The 12,513-nt window shown below is 44.9% G+C and overlaps 1 protein-coding gene across 2 annotated transcripts in view; it reads left to right on the plus strand.

Annotated features, from left to right (window-relative positions):
* Positions 1-208: 208 nt before the first annotated feature.
* Positions 209-12,513, plus strand: part of LOC145419317 (uncharacterized) — a 39,166-nt gene continuing 26,861 nt past the window's right edge. The window contains exon 1 of one of the 2 annotated variants that reach the window (XM_080301491.1): positions 209-1,925. The gene's annotated coding sequence lies outside the window, so the exon portion shown is untranslated. The remainder of the gene's footprint in view (positions 1,926-12,513) is intronic. The other variant, XM_080301492.1, reaches the window with a different exon arrangement.

Here is a 12,513-nt window from a genome sequence, read left to right on the forward strand (position 1 = left end):
TTCCAAGGCTACCGTCTGTCGGGCAGTCAGGAATGTTACAGTTGCACTGAAACGTCTCCTGTACTCGTCTGTGGTGTTCCCCGGTCATAGACCCACAAGATTTATCAAAGAGGGATGCCACAAAATTGCAGGTATCAGGATGAACGAAACTTAATTCATGATGTGGTGATACTTGGACTACTACTTAAATTGTACATTTATTTTCACGGTTCCCAGGCATGATTGGCTGTATAGATGGCACTCACATTCCAATCATTGCTCCTTCAGTAAATGAAGGAGACTATGTGAACAGGAAGTCTTTCCACAGCATTAATGTGTAGGTACATAGTTCCCTGTAGCATTTCAAACTAACAAATTATTTCACTATAATAATGGATGCTAATTTGTGTTCTCTGCACTGTGAAGATCATATGTGATGCTGCCAACATTATCACAAATGTGGAAGCCAAGTGGCCAGGCTCTGTGAGTGGTGGTGGTGGAGGACCCCCACCTGTTTTTCGGGCCTCCGCTTTTTTTCTGTTGGCTATAACGGGCCACATTTGAGCATACAGAGTAAGCAAATATGTACTTGTAATGTGCTCAGATAATTTCAATAAGTGCTTACAGAGGGGAAATTAATGTAGCCTCTAACTGCAATTGATTTACATCGGACAAACAGACCAAGCACTATGGCTCATAATACAATTACACCTTACCTGTTTGGACTATATTTTTATATTTCATTTTTACTTGCTGCCAGGAACATTTGGGGCCTGTTGGGTTGCACCTGCGCTCACATCACGTCACAAAATAAAATGTATAAAATAAAAAATAAAATAAAATATAATAAAATAACGTGTTGAATGGGTGGAAATCCCTAGATCAATGTTTAAATTAACACTCACGCATTGACTCTGTCGGCTATGTTTTGCCATGCATGCACCCTTTCTTTTGCAGCTGAGGCTGTGTTACTTTTTTTCCGCGGAATTTGCATGTTATCGGCATATGCTGCCATCAGAATTTCGGCCTCAAGCGCTGTAAAATACATTGACCGTGCCTTCTTTCCCTCCGTCTCCATGGTGACTCGCTTAATCTGTGCTCCACTAATCAGGGCTTTATGTATCCTCGTGCGCGTGCTTAACTTGGGGTTAAAGCAACTCCGCGTTGACTGAACTAATTGTTATCAGCCTTTCTGAAACCGAATATTCCGAGTTGGACAGTTCGGGGTTACTCAACCCTGAGTATCGTTTTTCACTCTGAGTTTTCTAAACCGGCTTCCTGAAATAGGGCCCAGGTGTGGAGTGGAGCTTGTTGTTGGTGTGTGAAGAAACTGTAAGTTTGCTTTGTTTCCTCCTTTAACAGTTTGTCTTTAGGAACTTTACTGTTTGTTCAGCTCGTGTTTGATTTCTTCACACAACAAACTGTGTGTGTTTGTATTTCCGGTCTCTCCATTAAAGTCAGTGTGTAATTGTTACGGCTGTGGCCATGTGTGGCCTGTTTTCTGTCTGTGTTTTCTGTACTGTGCTTAAGACTTTTCCAGGTCCCTCCCCTAATGAGGAGTCATGAGCGACTGATTGGACCATGGAGCGGTTGACTACCTTCAAAAGGCCACTCTGACAGCTCCGAGAGGGGGAGAGAGAGAAAACCTCGCCGAGTGGGTCTGGGAGTTTGCAGACGGCAGTGGGGGCGGAAGCTGCTGGGGCCGTCCCGAAGCCTTCCAAGGGGCGGATGCCGTCGGGGGCGGAAGCTCCTTCTCCGTTCAGTCTCCTGAATTTGACCCGGCTGGCCAGGTTGGGGCGGGTCTGGTGACGGAGGATCTCAGGCTTGCCCTTCGCTTGAAGGAGGTGGAGCTGGCGGCTAAGGCTAAGGAAGTCGAGCTCATGCATCTCCGTATTCGAGCTATGGAGCTTGATCATTCCCGAGCGAGAGACGCTGCTCCCGTTCCTGTAAGTACATTCCCCGACCCTCCCACCATAGACCAGTTTAACGCTAGCAAGCAGATTGTTTTGGTGCCTCCTTTTAGGGAGGGAGAGGTTGACTCATATTTCACTGCTTTTGAGCGCATCGCAACCACTTTAAAATGGCCAAAGGATGTCTGGAGCCTGTTGCTGCAATGCAAATTAATAAGAAGAGCGCAGGAGGTCTGTGCGAGTCTTTCTATTGCTGACAGCTTGGATTATGAGGTTGTCAAATCCACTATTTTGCGGGCTTATGAACTAGTCCCGGAGGCGTATCGACAGAAGTTCCGTGCCTGTCGCAAGTTTGACAGTCAAACGTTTGTGGAATTTGCACGTGAGAAAACTGTCTTATTTGACAGCTAAAGGAGTTGATCCTGTTGGAAGAGTTCAAGACATGTCTCCCTGAAAACATTGTGGTGTACCTGAATGAGCAGAAGGTGGGGTTACTGTCTAAAGCCGCGGTCCTTGCCGACGAGTTTGTGTTAACTCATCGTGCTGCACTTTCGACAGAGCGCCGTGAGTACACTTCCTCACCTCGTCCTGTCAGAAGTTATAGGGTTTCCCCTAAGCGCCAGACACGTTCTGCTGCTATTCCTATGTCAGATCGCAAATGTTTTTACTGTCATGAAATCGGGCACCTTGTTGCTGCTTGCCCATCACTACAGCGCAGGGAGCAGACCAACACGGTGAGGAAGCCGAAAAGTGTGGGTTTCGTTCGTTCTATGTCAGCTTCCACTTCACCTAGCAATGGAGTGGGAAGTGAAGGCTTTGATGAGAGCTACCGCCCTTTTTTGTCGGAGGGGTTTGTTTCGTTGAATGAAAAAGAGGAGGATCGGGTGCCGATCATGATTCTGCGTGACACTGGGGCCGCGCAGACTCTTATTTTGAAGGGTATTCTACCTTTTTCTGATGACTCTTTTTGTGGTTCGGATGCTCTTGTCTGGGGTGTAAAAATGGATGTACTGCGTGTGCCACTGCACAATGTGTTTCTTCAATCACCGCTCGTTTCGGATTCGGTACCGGTTGGCGTGCGCGACCAGTTGCCAGTGCCCGGAGTTGCGATGATTCTGGGGAATGATTTGGCTAACGGAAAAGTGTTTTCTACTCCGAGAGTGGTTGAGATACCGGTGCCTGATATTTCATTATCTAACCCTGTCGCTGAGGAGCGTTCCTCCTCTGTTTTTCCTGCTTGCGCGGTAACTCGTGCGCATAGGCGCAAGTACGGTGACATGGATTTATCTGATTCTTTTCTCTGTGCTGGTGGTGGGCCGGAGTCTGAATCTGAATCCCGTGTTCCACTGACGGGCGACTCTGAGGCGATGCTGTCTGTTAGCCCATCAGTGACACCTCAACTGTCTTTGGAAATCAACAAAAAGGATTTGGTTTTGGCACAGCAGAGTGACCCGACTCTTGTGAGTTGTTTTTCCGCTGCCAACTCTAGCGACCAGTACCCTCGTGTTTATAGTGTCGAGGATGATGTGTTGATGCGTACTTGGTATCCGACTACAGCTGGTGATTTGGGTTGGAATGTGTTTAAACAGGTTCTGGTGCCTCAACAGTACCGACCCAAAGTTCTTAGTCTTGCCCATGACAGTTTTTCTGGACATTTAGGTATTAGGAAAACCTATCACCGCATTCTGCATCATTTCTTTTGGCCAGGATTGAAGAATGACGTTGCTAAGTATTGTCATTCTTGTCACACCTGTCAGATTAGTGGTAAGCCTAACCAAGTCATTCCACCCGCTCCCTTACACCCTATTCCAGTTTTGGGGGAACCTTTTGAACACATCCTCATCGACTGCGTTGGTCCACTCCCTAAAACAAAATCGGATCACCAGTAACTCTTGACTCTAATGTGTGTTGCTACCCGTTTTCCCGAGGCAATTCCATTGCGCACCCTTAAGGTGAAACCAGTTGTTAAGGCATTGGTGAACTTCTTCTCTATTTTTGGTTTACCAAAAGCTGTTCAAACTGACCAAGGCTCTAATTTCATGTCTTTTTTTTTTTTTCTCCTGCCTGTCCCATTTGGTTCTTTAGCCATCAGAATTGTTGTCTGAAGACCAACAAGGATACCCAATGGATTTACTTTGCCAAATGGATCATCGTGGCATTGCCGTATTGGTCCATTTGGTCGATCTTTGTTTTTATTATTTATTATATTTTATTTTCAGATGTTACAGACGGGACAGACATGAGTGAGGGATAGGAAAGGGAGAAAGAAAGAGGAAGGAAAGGAAAAACAGAAGGGGAGAGGGACAGTGAGAAAGGGGGGGGAGAAAAAAAATAAAAATCTCCTGGATCACCTGTTGAGAGAGGAATAGAAAACAAGCAAAAAAGACAAAAACAAAACAAAACAAAGCAACATACTAAACACAACACCATCGCATTAATCTAGCTAAGTGTAAACAGCAGTAAATACTAAATATTCAATGTTGTTGTGCAGCACGCAGGACAGATGTGCTTCGAAGTAGCAGCCAAGAAAGGTGTAATTTGGGTCTACGAGCAGTGAACACCCGTGTGCATACCTGTGTGGATCAGCGCGCTTGTATTCCAAAGGTTTCTCCATGTAACGATCTGCTAGGGAGTGTGGGGGGGCCACAGCCCCGTCCTCCAGGGTGTGAAGCAGGTATTGAGGAGATCAAAACTCCAGACCTCCAGAGGCCCCCAGAACACAAGAGACCATGGAAGACCAACAGAGGGGCAGCCGCGCCACTGTTCCAGTAAGAGCTGAGGAGAGTCCCAGATGAGGGCTCACCCAGCAGCCGCGGAGCAGAAGCCAGGGGGAGTTGCAGTGACGCGCCCATGAGCTCCGCCGGCCGCCAGCTGTGCCTGAGTGACCGAGCCCCAGGCCGAGAGGCCGAGGGCACCCCACCTCCGAAGGGGCCCGAGCGAGCCCCAGGCTCCAGGCCCCGATAAGCGGCCGCCAAGGAGTGAGCCGGTGTGTACCTGGACGCCCACCCCCAGACACAAAGAACCACCAACGCACCGACACCTGAGGGAGTCCACCACCGGCAGGGGAAGTGGTGGTGGGGGGAGATAGGCCTCCAAACCTTGGAGGGCCTGAGGTGTCCCCAGAGAGGTGGTGTCTGATACCCAACCTGACATATAGACACAGACATACAGGCACACACAGACACAAACTTCCATTCCCCCCCTCATGCTCTCATATGCACTCACTCCACACTCAACCAACGTGGAGACAGACATAAAGAGACGCTGTACACACGATCACACTCCCCAAACGTACTCTACAAACCGGGTCTAGGTACCCTTGCCCCTGGAGGGGGGAATTGCACCCAGACCCAGGTGGTGTTACCCTTTTCCCTGCAGTGGGGAGAGGCAGACCACCCCGACTCCGTAGCAGCAGGGAGGCCCCACACTCCAGACCGCAGTCGGACGGCCAACTCCTCCTAGCCCTCCCGCTCCAGCAGGCCGCAGAGAATGGGGGTGGGAGAAGACTCCAAACCTCCCTCCACCCGCTCATTGTAATGTTGATGCATGTGTGTTCTAAGGTGCAATTAAAACCCAGGAGGGCATGGAGCTACCTGCCAAGGAGCAGCAGGTAAGCGCATAGTCCCTCCTGATAGCCCTCAATGTCTAAGTGTGTTTAAAATTGAGAGGTGGGCAACGACGCCAGGGGTGAAGGGGACAGAGGGGGGGTAGCCTCCTCTGCACCCTGGTGACATACCCCTACTCCAAGGCCCTGCATGTGTGGGTGGTTGTGGTGGAGCGGGAAGAGGGAGGCAGCTGGAGATGGGGAGGGAAGGAAGGGAGGGGCAAGTGACCCCTCCCTGGGGCCAGGTCCCCCGCTGACCCCAGTAGGCACCCCCATACTCCGCGACCCGCCAGGGAAAGGGGGCCCAGGCCCATCCAGACCGGGGCCCAGCGCAGCAGCTCCCCCCGGCCCCACAGAGCCCGGGACAGTCCACCCAACCCCACTACAGAGAAAACTGCACCCACCCCACCATCCATTCATCTTCCAGACTACATGAGACAATAGACGCCCAGGCTGAGATCTTCCTCCACCTCTCCTGTCTCTCCCCCTCTTGCAGAGAGTTCCTGAGGAGAGGAAAGCTCCTGCAAGGTTCATGAGGACAGTTTTCTTGGCTATGCATAGGGCAGTGAAAACCATATGGGCTATATTCTTTTCTGAAGTGACATTATCTAAGCTGCCCAACAAACACACTAAGGGGGAAGTTGGAATGTTACATTTCAGACACTTTGATAAGTCTTCACATATCTCGCGCCAAAACTTCCGCACTGGTGGACAGAACCAAAGAGTGTGAATGTAATTGTCTGGTGTATTGCCTTGACAGTGTGAGCAGTTGTTGGAAGATGTAAAGCCCATCTTGAACATCCGATGACCTGTATAGTGCACTCTATGTAGTATTTTGTATTGTATTAATTGCAGACTGGGATTTTTAATCAATTTAAAGGTTCTTAAGCAAATCTGAGACCAGAAGTTTTGGTCTAAGCTGACTGATAAATCTGCTTCCCACTTTGCAATAGGAAGGGATATTGATTCATCTAATTTAGAAAATGTTCTGTATATTTTAGATAATAATTTGGGGAATTTAAGAGTAAGGAAATGTGCCGCACTTGGTGGTGTTTGTAATTCAACTTGACTGAGGTTAAATTTCTTTTTTACTATGGATTTAATTTGTTGATATTCTAAAAATCTTTTCTTGTTGATTCCATATTGTGCAACTAGTCTGTCAAATGGAATAAATTCTGTTCCCTCTAATATATGTTCTAAGTATTTAATTCCTTTACAACTCCATTCTGGGAAATTAATCATATTATTGTTTTGTAATATGTCAGGGTTATTCCAGATAGGTGTACGTTTGCATGGGATTAATGAAGACTCCGTTATTTTTAGAAACTCCCACCATGCTGTCAGAGAGAAGCTGATGTTGATACTTTTAAAGCATTCATGTCTTTTGATGTTTGAGCTAATAAATGGTAGGTCTGAAATCTCTAGATCCTTGCATAGTGCCTGTTCAACATCTAGCCAGGGCTCATCTAAGAAGGTATGTTTTAACCATTCTGAGATGAACTGAAGCCTGTTGGCTAAGAAGTATTGGTGAACATTAGGCAGATCTAATCCTCCTCTATCCTTGGTTCTTTGTAGCGTTTTTAAGCTGATACGCGGGGGTTTATCTTTCCAAAGGAATTTGGAAATATATGAATCCAGAGATCTGAACCAATCTTGTGATGTTAGGGATCTTGTTAGGGATCATCAAAAATAAGTAATTTATTTTTGGCAAGATCATCATTTTTATAGTGGCGACCCTTCCCATGAGTGATATGGGTAAAGATTTCCATCTAGTCAGATCGCCTTCTACTTTCTTTAGAAGTGGGATGTGGTTTAATTTAGTTAAGTCTGAAAGCTTAGGAGAAACATTAATACCTAAATATTTAATATTTCTGGATTGCAGTGGGGCAGAGGAAGAATTATGGAAGGAGCAGTTAATGGGGAGAACTGTAGATTTTGGCCAGTTAATTGAATAATCTGAAACTCTTGAAAACCAGTTTATTAGAGTAATTACCTCAGAGAGGTTGATTTGTGAGTTTTGCAGAAAAAGCAACACATCATCCGCATAGAGACTGATTTTATGTTCTGTTCTTACATTTTATGCCCTTAATTGTTGTAGCCTGTCTAAATGCTGCTGCTAGAGGTTCGATAAAAATTGCAAACAGTGAAGGGGAGAGTGGGCAGCCCTGTCTGGTGCCCCTCAGGAGACAGAAGCTGGAGGATGTCTGGTCATTTGTTCCAATACGAGCTGTTGGGGAATTGTATAATAAAATTGTCCAGAATTCTTTGTAGAATTCTGCAGGGAAGCCGTCTGGACCTGGAGCCTTATTATTGGGCATACTTATCAGGGTTTCCTGGAGTTCACTTGGCGTCAGTGGCGAATCCAGTTCCATTGCTTGACTGTCTAGTAATTTTGGAAGAGTTACGTTGTCAAGGAACAGATCAATTTCATTTTTAGATGGGTTTATTTGTGGTGAGTATAAAGTTTCATAGAAATCCCTAAAAATGTTCAAGTCAAGTCAAGTATTTATTTATTGTCATTGTCAAGAACAATGAAATTGCGTTTGGGGCTTCCGTACAACCCGTAAAAAAACAAAACAAATACCCCTTAAAACCCAAGTGTAAATATTTAACCCAGTGTGACTTCAGTGCAATGAGACAATCCTTAGCAACAACATGAGAACAAGACAGGTAATGTTCATAGGACATTCAGACAAAGACCTGAGAAACATGACAAAATGCAACAATGCTGTTAAGTCTAATTGTTGAATGTTGCCATTGTGTTTCTTAAATTTGTACAGTCTTAGTTTAAGCAGTAGGATCAAAGCCATTCCTTTGATTCTGACCACCTCTCCAGCCACTCTGTGCTGGGGGAGGTTTTATTGTAGATACATCCTATCTGAAAGATCTGTTTCTTTTGATGTAAGCTTCCTGGGTTTATGACCCTTTGGTCAGCAGGAGGTCTCACACACACATTCTCACATAACACACACACACACACACCACACACACACACACTCAGTGTATACATTTACATACAGTGCCTTGTCTTTGTAACCAAAGGGGGGTTGCAAGGGGAGGTGCTTTGTAAACTATTGTTTGAAGTTTGTCAATAAAAGGCAGCGAGAGGAGGCCACCATTTTGGGGTTCTTTGTTGTGCTGGACACAGACGAGGCCTCCCTTGTGCAAGTAATGGATCGATCGACTGTCTTGTTTTCTTCATGATGAATAAGTCTCTAGAATTAGCGGGGTTTGTGGAAACACAGACCCAACATTTATTTGGTCCTTCGGAGCCGGAGCCTAACACATTGCATCCACCGAGGAGAGGGAGAGGACGCCACCGCAACGTCTGGGATGATTGACGTAAAGCCCTGGTGTTTTTGGCTTGCCACCAGGCCGGGAAGTTTGCGCCTGACCTCCCCTCGGGATGGATGACGATTGACGGGATCCAGAGACTCTTCCCATGAACGTAAACAAACAGTGAGTACAGAAGGCCTTAGAGAGCGTCTCTATAACCGCATGAATGAATGTGGGATCCTAGAAACGCGTCACCGTGATTCTGCGTGAAACGTTTGAGTCCCGGGGAGCGCTGGTCACGAGAGCGCACGTGGACCCAAAACAATAGAGAGCGGCTACGGGCTGTGCGTTAAACGTGAGTCCGGGAGCGCGCTAGCCGCGTGAGAGAGACGCAGGCTTCTCCGCCGTTTGGGGTGTAGAGAGTTCTCCGCCATTTGGGGCGTGGAGAGAACCTAGGTTCAGAGTCCGGAATCTCCGCCATTTGGGGCGTTGGAGAGTGTCCGAAGGTTGAATTCTCCGCCATATGGGGCGTTTGAGAGTTTTCAACAGAGAGCGCTAGCTGTGCGTGCAGACGCAAGCGATAGGCCTATGTTGTGTGTGTGTGCGGGCCAGACGTGGTCTGCGTGAGTGTGGCTGATTGTTGTCTTGTAATGGAGAATAAAATGTGTAAGTCTGCCTTAGAAGGAGATGTAAAATTTATGCAGAAAGTTTTACCAGGCAGCACGCAGTATGTAGGTTGTTGGTATAAGAAATGTGGATTTGAAGGGACATTAGTGGAAGTTAAGTGTAAAATGCTGGTAGAAAGAATAGCTGTAAGTGTAGCAGGTAAAACAGGTAAAGCGAAGCAGAGGAAGGAATTGCAGTTAGCAGTTGCTAAGTTGTGGCTGGAGCAGGCTCAGAAGAGGAGAGAAGCAAGAATGTTAAAAGAGCAATATTGCAAGAAGTAGTTGTGAAACCTGAGGATGAAACTACAGCTCAATCCACTGCAACTACTCTAGAACAACACCGTAGAAAAGCATTAGGAAGAGCAAGAATGTTAGCAGAAAGTAGAGTCAGAGAAGAGCGTGAGAGAGCAGAGGTAGAAGTGGAGGAGAGATTAGAGGCATATTAGGAGCAGCATTGAGTCCAAGACAGACTAGGCAAGAGAGGAGACAGAAAGGAAAGAAAGTGAACACAAAAGTTACAACTACATATCCATCCCTGACACAACACAAAAAAACCAAAAAAACAAAAAACATATGGTGTTTCTGTAACAGAGTGTGAAGATGAAGAAAGTTTTTCTCCTGATCAATTCCGCGAGTGTGAGAGTGTCTGACGTCATGGTGTGTGTGAAAGGTATCCAGCTGGGGCAGACGTGATTCTGCAGGTCACCTGCCCAGTGGACAAAAAGAAATAAAATAGTTGTGTGGATGAATGATGGCATGAAGAGTGTTTGGTGTTTCTCAGTCTGAAACAGCTGTAATGCTATTTTCTGTTTTGGAGAAAAGTACAGTTAAAGAAAAAAAACAGAGAGATGTGTGTTGTTTTAAGCAGTGATGAGAATAATGGAAGTGTGGTGAGAGATGAACACAAAAACATACTGAAAATGCATTAACCATACTAACCCCACATGCATATACACATACAATGATACTCATGAGACCAGACAGCATCTTAAGCATGAGATTCTGTTTGTCATCTTGTCCAAGTCACTAGTAAGATGAAGGTGATACATAGACTAGTGGACTGAATATTATAGGAGGACAGATGGTTGCATCATAGAGGAGGAAACAGAATGCTGATGAGAGGTCTTAAATGAGTGAGTTGAGTGAGCTGATTGTGAGTTTCTGGTGTGTGAAGAAGTTTTACCATGGCACACATTTAGTTACATGAGAACTAAAACTTATTATGTGCTAAGACAACAGGGTTATGCTGTATGTTGTGTGTATGGCTGATTGGATGAATGTTGAGATTAAACTGGCTGTTTGATTTGTCTTTTATTACTAAAGTTGAACCTGCCAATTGGGTTGTTACGATTTATCCCCCTGGCATGAAGAACACGTGTCATGATTTAAACAAGGCCTATCTTTCCTTTATTTTCTTTGATTTCTTTTATTTTCTTTCTTTTATTTTGTTACTTTCATGGTGCACTGAAAGTTTTGTTTGATGATCTCTGTTTGAGCAGATCTGCACGATTAGAATCGAAGCGTCGTCAAGAAAACTGTTGCAAAGTGAGCTTCTCCAAAATTAAAATGGGCTCTTATTTGGGACAATCAGGAAACAAATTCCTGTCCAAAAGGATTCAACGAGGAAATCCAGTCTAAATTATTTTTCTTTTTGAAATGACGTTGTTTTGCTGAGCGTGGAAACGAATGCGACGATAATTTCCACAATTAGCAAAAGAAGGAATCACTGAGTGAATGAGTAAGAATTTTAAAATAAATGGGGAACTGACTGACTGACAAAAGCTGACAAGACTGACTGACTTAACACCATTGTGTGAAGTTAACCCCCACCTGACAAAGGTGTGGCTGTATCTCTGTGTGTGTCTCTGTTGCAGGAGCAGGAGACCACAGGAGGAAACTTGGGTCACATGACTATGTGAACTCTGAAAATTTAACCTTTTAGTTTATATTTTTCTGTGTCTGTGAATTTACCATGTGTGTGTTATTCATAGGCTTGTGTTGCTCACAGAGATAACTGTGACAAAGTATGCACACACCTGCGCAGCGCTAATATTTGCATTTTCTTTTCTTACAGCATGCCAGTTCTTCATGTGAATTGATGATGCGATTTATACCAGGACAACTGGTTGATGTTCTTTCCCACTACAGGATTTCTGGGTTTATATGTGAATGACATTCTTTCCACGGCTAGGGTTAGCTAACTTTATGGTGTTTTTATGGCACCTCTGGAACCTGTTGACCTGTGTCTGACCTCCGTCTGACCACAGTCAATGGGTATTGTTAATGTTTGTTTCTCTGAGAATGCTGTGGAGGATTCAGCAGAAGCGGACAAGTGACATGAGTAAAACAAATAAGAGATTACGATATTTATGGAATAGTTTATTATGGGCTCATTTGCTGGCCACTTTTGGACCCATAATAAATATATGAGTGGAGTGACTTTGCTTAAGAGAAGTCACCGATTACATTAATGTTAACTGAGCACATGGGATGATCCATGTTTGAGGCGAATTATGGTAATGATAGTGATTTAATGATTTGAGAAAACCTGCACATGACACTTGTCTCGCCCGTGCTGAATGCGTGTTACTTTTTTGATATAATTGTTTATACGTGTGAAGTTTGATTTTATTCCAGATTTTGTGTATGCAGGCTCCTGGTGGAGCCAGTTTTTAAGACAGGGATCCAGGTTTGGTGAGTTGACGCATGAGAAGTGTCCATGCGTCAAGAGGTGGGGTCCAGAATTAATATTAAACAATGTTTACTATTATTGTTGCAGTGATTTGTGTGATTAGCTGTTTATTTACAAGTATTAAACCTATGCAAGTGGTGCATCCATGTTCAGATGAGGCTTTGATGGCCTATAAGTGAAGTTCACTGATTATAATGTGGAATGACGTTGAGATGTTAAATAATTTGGAACAAATTATGGGAAAAAGTAGAAGTTTAATGAGTTTAGAATAAACCTGCAATGATACTTGTCTCTGTGATGCTGAATACTTTATTACTCTTATGATCTATAGTTGGTTGCAAATGTGAAGTTGTTTAAATTTAAGACTTTGTCTTCTGTGATACAGGA

The sequence above is a fragment of the Astatotilapia calliptera genome, chromosome 5 (assembly GCF_964374335.1).
Source record: "Astatotilapia calliptera chromosome 5, fAstCal68.1, whole genome shotgun sequence".
Classification (NCBI taxonomy): Eukaryota; Metazoa; Chordata; class Actinopteri; order Cichliformes; family Cichlidae; genus Astatotilapia; species Astatotilapia calliptera.